Source organism: Bidens hawaiensis, unplaced genomic scaffold (assembly GCF_021521415.1).
Source record: "Bidens hawaiensis isolate Kalapana, Puna unplaced genomic scaffold, B.hawaiensis_p1.1 tig00004105_1, whole genome shotgun sequence".
In the NCBI taxonomy this organism is placed as follows: domain Eukaryota; kingdom Viridiplantae; phylum Streptophyta; class Magnoliopsida; order Asterales; family Asteraceae; genus Bidens; species Bidens hawaiensis.
In genome coordinates, this window is record NW_027491242.1 from 1,249,039 (window position 1) to 1,258,591 (window position 9,553).

General features: G+C 34.0%; 1 pseudogene; it reads right to left on the reverse strand.

The window, feature by feature from the left end:
* Positions 1 to 5,146: 5,146 nt before the first annotated feature.
* On the reverse strand, positions 5,147 to 6,035 carry LOC143625425 (ethylene-responsive transcription factor ERF039 pseudogene; annotated as a pseudogene).
* Positions 6,036 to 9,553: the final 3,518 nt, after the last annotated feature.

Below are 9,553 nucleotides of genomic sequence, written 5' to 3' on the forward strand. Positions count from 1 at the left end.
TATTGGTCATTTACATATGTTGCTTGTTAGCTTGGGTACATGCCTATGTGTGAGGAGATTGGTCCTTTTTTGATGGCTTTTAATCCCCAAGTGGGCCTTTTCTTGCATAGAGGTTCAAGTTAATTCTTGTCCTTTTCTTTTATTATACAATTAAATTTGGATGGTCTTCTCTTTTAGTCTTATTTATTTATTTATATTTATTTTGAGATGGCAATGTTTCTTACTATATGTTTAAATTTCATTTTCAGGCTGTTGTATGTATATATATGCACACCTTTTTCTTTGTGTAAACTATATTATAGTGTTACTTTTCATATAATCATATATTTTGGTTGAAAACAATAATAAGTCAAATGATGGATTGATTGTCTTAAGAAATAAGTAACTATATATCTTTGATAATCTTATATTTATGTATGTATAAATATAATCTTCTAATGGAGGAGTTTAGGGCAACAACCGACCGATATTGCGTGATCTTACGAAATTCTCTAAAAGTTGGTTTTAAGGGAATTTTAAATTAAGTGGTTTCATATACAAGATTAGATGACAAACAACACCATATTCACTTTTTCTACTTGTTAATCACATTTTATATTCCAAGAAATGTATGACAAAATAAAAGGCTAAGATTGATCAATCAGTAAATTAAGAAAAAAGTCAGTGTTTAAGCAGAATTCATGGCTCGGTGATAAATGCTAGGGATAACTGATCATTTGTTCGAAACTTGCATTGATTTTGAAGGATTGTATAAAAAAAGCCCCTTGGAATTTTTTTAAGATAATCCTTAGAGTAAATATTTTATATATATGTACGTGGCGTATCAAAAGTTATCAAATTGGTCATGGCGTATGATGTTTATCTCTAATGTTTTATCTGTTACGAATTTCTAGCGGACAGTGTTAGTTCGGTTGTCATTGAGTCACTTCGAGTGCATGATCGGGACATTTCTATCTATTTCCTCTTCCTTTTTAGTCATGTTCAACTCCTAAACCTATCTTTCCATTAACCACGATTTTCAACTTAAGTTATCATCAACATCAAAATCGTTTAAAGTTAAACACATGAAAATCAAGCATCCTTCATCACTTGGTCATGACTTTGAATCCTTTTGTGTAATAAATGTGTAACATATTGTTTTTCATGATATGATTCTATACGAGCATTGCAATTTCAGGTAAGTAAAACGAGTTGAGTTTTATCCAAATAATAAAATCTATCTCTAGCTAGTTAGAAGTTATGCATTTTAATATTATAGTACAACTTATAATTTAAAAATATGTAGTTACATTTAACCCAAAATCAAAGACACTAAGTCATGTTGATTGGCTCATCGGTTTAATAGAGTGGAAGAGCATGTGTTTGTGACTATTAGAGGTACATGAAACCATGTGGTCTATCATGATAGTGTTAGCTCACCCTGTCTCCTTTATATTTGCTTAGATTATGTGAACTCGAATTAGATCTAGTTGGCTACATTAGGATTAATTTAAAAGTTATACGTACGGATAAGTCTTGTGTTCAGTCAAATTACAATGTGTGTTTTATTAGTGTTACCACCATTCTTTTCTTGGGTTGTTTGTGCATGTCATGGTTGTAAAAGGTATGCGTAGATAACTTCGTATAACTTGTTAATTGAGTATAGCTTGATCGAGGTCAGTCGGGGTTTGAGTTAGTGATTAATATAAATAAACATGCACATTACAACTAATAGCGCTTAAAAGCACATTAACAAATTATATCATATCGTTCATGTCATTGTACTTTATGTTTAACTTACATGGTTTGCGTATTTAGGTCTAATACTTGACGATGATGCTACTCTAAATTAGTAATTATCATTTAACTTAAATCAACCTTGTTCTTTTTTTTTTCTTTCTTTTCTTTTTTTTTATGAGAACGAATTGCTTTAAATGAATAGTGAACCATCAAGACATATATTAAAGTTTTGTTGTTTTTTTAGTATTTTATACATTTATGTAAACATATACAAATGAATATTTGAATTAGTTACCATTTGATTGAGCAAAGCATACAAAGAAAACTCAAAATTTGGTAGGATAATAAGGTTGTTAAGATCTGAAATAGAAATCAATGGTTCAAACTCCGTAAAGCAGAATATTTATTTGTTAAAAAAGAGAACAAAAAAGAAAGAAAGAAAACTCAAAGTGTGTGGAGTTGATTGGATGGAGCATATGTTGTCCCAAATGATGATGAAATGAAGACAATAGAAACAGAAATGGTAATGCATGAAAAGCATGAAAAGCATGAAAATGGTATGCTCCAATCATTTACCACACCCACTACCATTTGTGTTTATATTCTAATAAATATATAAAAATATTAAATATCATAAATAGTTTTATTAGTTGAACATTTTAAATAAAGTAAACAACAAAAAAAGAATATTAATCCTTTAGATTCTCACAAAAATACCACTTAATTAATATTATTATTATTTTTTTTATTATTATTCAATTGTTATTGGTTAAGACCTAAGATATGTAATAATATAATAAAGCTTATATTAAATAATAAATAGAATTCTTTTATTAATCTTAATATACCGGTCTATTCAGTTTCATACCCCATTTTGTTCATAATACCAAGAAACAGTGGATCACTTGTTAATCACATGCTCCATGGTGGACACGGTTTGGCAAAGCATTATAAGTTGTTTAAGCTCCCATCTTTTTATGCTTTTCAGTTTCCAATGTCATGAAATCATGAACGATCAAACCCATTTGGGTTGAAGTTGAACACTGAAATCAAAAGATAATGTATTCTTAAATACGTAATTTACACACCTAGAAATCAAAATCAAAATCATATTACCATTTGGACTCCTCACTCCTTCACAAAATGAAGCAAATTGTGCATGACACCCAAGCCATATATTCCTTAAAAACATCTAATCTTTAAGATTTTTTTCACATGTCCAATACGTGTGATAAGTTTCGATATGCATAGATGCACCGATCTCTCTCTTAATCATGTTAAGATCATTTTCAGATTGACAATATTTCATTGGTACTTATGAAAATTCAATCGTTTAATTCAAAAAGAAATACAATAACAAATATTAAATTCCTGTTATGAAATTTTCCCCCAAAATTAGACCATTTATATTTTTTAATATAGGGGTAATTTTCTCAATGATTATGTAATTTATGTTAACCCGCTACACACACACATATATATATAAAAAATATATATATAAACTCCATTTATTATTTGTATTTTGTCGTTATTTTTGTTTTGTCTTCTTTCATAAATTGACACAATGAACAGAGATGGAGCCAGTGGGTAAAACATGGATGTGGCCACCTGCCGCTCTCACTTTTAACCTTACAAGTGCGCCGTTAGGCTATGTGTTATGGTAATATCAGCATAAATAAAAAATGTTGTATGTAGGCGGCAAATAGATAGGAGTGCTTCCATATTCACACTTAATAAGGTGTTTTGTAAAACTCAGTTTTAAATAAAAGTTATTTAAAGACGTAAAAATAAGCATGCCAAATTGTACATTTTATTCTGAATAAACTTTACAGTAAAACTTAAAAAATTAACATGCCACATGATATATTCGGAATTTTATAAGACAAACATATTATTTTTTTAAGTTTTAGTGAATAAATAAGAATCTTAAAATTGTGAGTGGGCCATGTGTTGAAAGGTGATTGGGAAAAAAAACCAAATATAAAAATCTTGGGTACCTTGAAGATTAAATTAATGCAATTAAACTCCAGAGGATCATACTTTTGTAATTTTAAATTTATATATTTGCTTCACTATACTTACATGACTTGTGAAAGAAGTGTTACATTAAACACTTAAACACTTATAATGTGAGGGTGGTGCTAAAGATACCCTCTCTTACACTATTTTTATTAAATATACATCACCCTTAACTTATTAGATAAATTACTATTAGACTTTAACATTATTTATATACATATAGTCCCTATAACATATTTTCACTTAATAATCTTCACTACATATATCAAATTAAAAACTATCAAGTATTACTATTAATTTATTTTTTTTAGTATTAATATTGTAAATATTTATAATATATATATATTTTTAATTCTAATAGTATATATATTTATAATATCTTTATTTTACCTCTTTAATATTTACAAAATAAACCCGAAACTCAAAAACCTAAAACTCTAAACCCGAACCCTAAACCCTAAACTCTAAACCCTAAACCTAAACTCTAAACCGGAAACCCGAAAACCTAAACCCTAAACCCGAAACTCGAAATCATAAAAAAAACGCAACTTGTAAAAAAAAATATGAAATCCTTATTTTTGTGCTAATTTGGTAATTATATAATTTTAAGTGGTAATATTAAAGTTGGGTTTTCCAGAGAGGGGTATGACAAGCAACCAGGGAGGGTATATTTAGCCTGACCCATAATGTGAGTAGGAAGCAACATTTCTTTTGTTATTATATATGTTATGTATATGATATATAAACTGTGACACAATTATCAAGTCCAATAGGGATCCCAAGATGTGAAAATACTTCCTAGCTAGATCTAGCACATATAACACCAAGGAATATTTAGAGACAAAATTGATACATTTCCATGACTCGTTGACCTGGAAGATTCTTACTTCACACTCACTCATACCCACATGTGATTTCTTCCTGCATTATCTTTAATTATATTATATTCCTTTTTCTTTTGTTAATTCCCCTTTGCCCAGTGGCGGATCCAGGAATTTTTTTTAGGTGGTTCCCTCTTAATTTATAAGGTGGTTCCTCTAGTATCTTCTATATATCCGTACACTATTATTTCGAAACTCGGGTGGTTCCGAGGAACCACCCTTTTCTTCATTAGATCCGCCAATGCCTTTGCCCATGCATAAACAATAAAGTTAAATAGAAATAAAATTAATTTGGTATAAGCACCTTTGGTTTGTACTGCATAGCAACGTGTTGCATGTGATTGTTACATTGCCATGTATGTAACAAGTCTTTGTGTATATATTTGTATAATAATGGTATCTTTTCTTTAATCAACTATGATGTATTAATAAAGAAAAAGTTGATAAATAAGCTAATTTATGTAGCTTAAAATGATAATTAATTAAGAAAACTTGCTATCTACTCCATTAAGAGTCATGCAAAGCAAAACTGACCAATAATTAACTTGAATAATTTAAAAAAATGAGGAAAAAGACAATATTGCTTTCACTTCAACAAATAATTAAAATTTGGGTTTCTAATTATAACATTCTTATCATTACTTTTTTTTTTTAATTATTTGCATAAACACTAGTCTAACTATAGTTCCACAAGAAATGATCTTCTGGCCAGAATTCACTACTAACAGTGATCTTCTCCGGCAATGTGTAAAACACCCGGTCTCCGAGATCCATATAAAGATCCGGAAGATCAAGAAACGGGTCATCCGTTATATCACTTTGGGGAGAAGATGAAGAACAAGGATCAAGCTCAACTTGAATCGTTTCGGGTTCATTTTTATTCGAATTCAGGTCTCTCCATGCAAAAGTGCTTGCGGCTTTAAGAGCAGCCTCTTGAATGTCTCTAGGCGAATTAGAAGCCGGCTTAGGGAACTGGTGAGCCAATTCGGGAAAGTTTAGGATAGCTGAGGGACCTTTGATCGAGATGGCGGCTACATCATGTGCTCTAGCCGCCATCTCTGGGGTATCAAATGTCCCGAGCCAAATTCTTGAATTTTTCTTTGGCTCACGGATTTCAGATACCCATTTTCCCCAACTTCTCCTTCGTACCCCGTGGTATACGGGGTGATCATGATCAATGCCGGTTTTCTTGGTTCTTTTGGTGACTTCGTTGCTTAATTCGACATCTTTGGACCGTTTGGCGGCCGGGGTGGCGATGGTGATGGAGGAAGAGGAGGAGGTGGTGGTGGTGTGATTCATGTTATTCTATAGTGGTGGCAGTAGGTAAAGGATATTAGAGCATGTGGGGAAGTAAGCTTAGAGGTCTTGTACAAGAATATAAGAATATGAGCAAGTGTTCTTATATATAACCCTTTCTTTCTAGTATTCTTTTTCTTTTTCTTTACCTTTTCCTTTCCTGTTCTCATCAAATAATTTTTCTTTTCTATAATTACATATAAAAAAAATAAAATTATTGATCTCTACTCTAAAATCTACATATTTTTAACTACAGGACTCGAACCTCGCTACCTGAAATGGAACACCCCGATGCATACTCTTTGATATCATTAGGCTAAAAGCTCTTGTGATTTCCCATTATATCATTATATAATTGACAAATTAATGTAGTACTAATAAATATAATAATTTGATTTTATTATCATCTAAAACAATGTTTGTAAACTTCTAAGGGAGCTACATGAGTGATTCAATTCCTCTAATAAGAGAGTTTTGGATTCGGATCTAAGTCTTATAGACTTTACATCTTTAACTCCTATGAAGACTGAAGTCACATACTCGGTGCAATTTTTATTTTATCTGATCCTAGTGGTTAGTATTATTAGAATTTTGTGAGTTTTTTGGTCATAGATTATTATAATTTAAAAAAATAATAATAATTGTGTACATGGTGAGCACCTACAAAACACAGAGGCACACCTAACCTCTTAGATTTGGGTTATTTGGACTAATATAAATAGACTTTTATATATAAATCCAAAATATTTTGTAATTTATAAATATTACGTATAATCCTGAATTTGACATTTAAAAAATGGGGAACATTAATTTATTCACAAAGAAATAGGTGGAATAAAGTGATAGAAAAGAAAAAGCTTACAATCTTACATAAATGACTATTTAGGGCAACTCCTTACATAAAGAAACTAATGCTTTAGCATTGTGTACTTGATAGTTGATACAATAAAATCATTAAATTTGGCAATATTTTTAACTGTAAAAAGGGTTTCCAAAGTTCAAACAGTTGTATTTGGCTTATCTATCAAGACTCTTTTGCAAAAATCATAAACTTTGATCTTTTTATAACACCCTATTAGTGAGAAACTTCGAAAATAACCATGTTTTGCGTGCGTGTAATTTATAGGTGCATCAAAGACTCGTTGCACATATAACTAAGTATTACATATGATATCATGCCCGTGTATTATGCTAGCTCACTTCTCATATATCTCATTTTTTATTATGTCGGTAAAAAAAATCTCTTAAATTTCACCTTTTGTTTGTGTATCATAAACAAAACGTACATTTAACTTATACTAACGAGACTCGCGTAGTGTTAGTTTAATTAGCACACATTATTATTATTATTATTATTATTATTATTATTATTAATGCATGAAATTACTCATCTTAATCCATCCAAATGGAGAGATCAGTATGAAACAATGGGATATATTCATGCATTTATCGATAATAACATTGATCAAACATATCAGAATTCAGAGGTATTTAGGATCTAATCTTTTGGTTCTCTTTAGTTCATGAGATCATCATGCGAGTTTTGATGTATATATGCCTTTAATACCTTTCACGTTGCATTATATGGTGGTCAAACTTGTCATAAATAGCCTAAATATCTACTCCAACTTGTATTCATTTTTATCCTTTTTGTATTTTCTTAAGCATTTTTCGTTATGAAGAGGTAGGTCTCCGCAAAGCCCAGTTGTACCCGCAAGACTCACCTTGAAGAGGTACGTCTGCGCAAAGATCAACTGGATCCGCAGGACCCACCATGCTCAGAGATGAAGACCTTACACGCAGTAAGCCAGCTGTCCCCGCAGGAAAGCCCCCCTTGGTACAGTACTCTGCCTGTCCCCGCAGCTGTGGGTACAAGCCAAGAAGGAAGGCTACCGGCACTAACAGTAAGGCTACACGCATAAGGCACTAACTCTTATACTTCAGCAATGTCACCTGAAGAATGAATGAGCAGGGCGGGAATATTCCCGCCCAAAAGAGCCAGTCCGTACGCTTCTAGAAGATCTTTTGTACTATACCTACCAAGGTATGGACAAATAGACAAGATCTGACAAAAGCAACACATGAACCAATCACAGGGTGACAGCTCACTGACAATAGTACGAGGAGGAGCACGCTCCAGTACAAAATGTCACTATCAGCTGCTGCCTACCCACCAACTCCCATCGTGGCACGAACGTAGCCCATAGTTGGTGGAAAAGGAATATTATATACAGCTGGCCGTACCTGCTTGGAAACCTACCTTCGGCTATAAATACTCCAACACCCTGGAACGGTATCATCATCTTCTCTCTAGCTATTTCTCTCTATATACACTTATATTCAGAGCAACCTAGTCTGATTCTCACGCCGGAGGGTGGTCACAAGGAGGACCCCCCCCCCTTCTCAGTGACGAGCTTACGGTGTCTGTTTTGCAGGTTGAGAAGAATAACCATCTTTGCCAGACCTAACCCTCGTGGGAAACATCTACTTAACCCTAAGATTATCCTTAATCTGTCGGGGTCACTTAGTGTTTCTTCATTGGCGCCATCGTGCATTAAGCTAGAACTTTTCTTTTTCTCAGTTTTTTCAAACTTCTGGAAAGATGGTTAAGGTTACTCCGATGCCAAAGCCACCGTGTAACCAAGAAACTCCGGTAACCACAACCCCAGCTACTGGGGGGAACACCGGTGAATACACGATTGTTACGAACACTACCCCGGTTACCTAAGCCAGGGCAAGTGCAGTAAACAATCCTCTCCTGGGATTCATTGATACCCAGTTGGGGAGACAACAGACGAGACTTTCTCGACAAACACCAGAACAAGTTAAAGCTTGGGCGGAAGCACGTCAGAAAGAATTCCAAGCCGAGTTGGACGAACGTTTACGTTCACTCCAACAGGCCAATGACCAATTCGGAAGCACTCGACAACAGCTCAACATGAGCAATGATTGCGAGTATGTGGATGAATATTGGGAAGAATCTGACAGTGACGCAAACCCACGTCATAAGGCGAAAGGGAAGCATAAAGAAACAGACTTCCACTCGAGAAGAAATTTCGAAGAAGCTTTCGAACCAAAGAACACGGGGGGTAACCCACGTGACTTCTCCAAAACTTTCAGACCAACTGTTGCGAATGCGGGAACGTCCAAATTTGCAAGGGACATTGCGGAAGCAATCGCTCCAAAGAGTGCCAAACAGATGTCCAACATAGGCACTTACGATGGCATATCTGACCCGGACGATCACATGAACAAATTTATAGCGGGGGCAACCGTCAGTAATTGGACGGAACCCACATGGTGTTACATGTTCCAAATGACGCTCGTCGGGGCAGCCAGAGCGTGGTTTGATCGTCTACCGGTCCACCACATCTACGATTGGGCAGACTTCCAGCACAAGTTCAGCCAGCACTTCAGTCAACAAAGAAAATATACTGAAGAGCAATGGACGATCCTCAACTGCATCCGAGAGGAAGACGAATCTTTGCTAGACTTCATCACTCGCTTCAACTCAAAGAAGCTAAGTCTGGGCACCATTAACGAAGATCTTGTTCGCGCCGCTTTCATCCAAGGCGCTGAGTACCCAGAGCTCATCCGCACGTTGACAGGTAAAGACGGCATGCCATCCACGTGGGATG